We start from the raw sequence: 303 nt of genomic DNA on the forward strand, positions 1-303 counted from the left end.
GGCTTGCTTGGCATGTACTGTAGAAACTTGCACCTACCCCTGAATGGCACAAGCTGTCCGTCCACAGTGACACAATCACTGGGGATGAATCGCTGTCTGCAGTTGACCAGGAACAGGTCCCATACATAGCGGAAGGCTGCCATATGGTCTGTTTCCAGTCGGAAGGCTCTGGTCCTCTTATCGTCGAAGCGCCAGGTACGGCGAATGTCTTCAAATCTTCCAACAGCCATAGTGGCCTTGTACATGGGATCATGTAGAGGACTCCCAAACAACTTACGGACTGATACATCCCAGTTCTTCTCA

This window comes from Seriola lalandi, unplaced genomic scaffold, assembly GCF_002814215.2.
Source record: "Seriola lalandi dorsalis isolate HSWRI2012SDOR001 ecotype SW California unplaced genomic scaffold, Sedor1 jcf7180002054777, whole genome shotgun sequence".
NCBI classification, from domain to species: domain Eukaryota; kingdom Metazoa; phylum Chordata; class Actinopteri; order Carangiformes; family Carangidae; genus Seriola; species Seriola lalandi.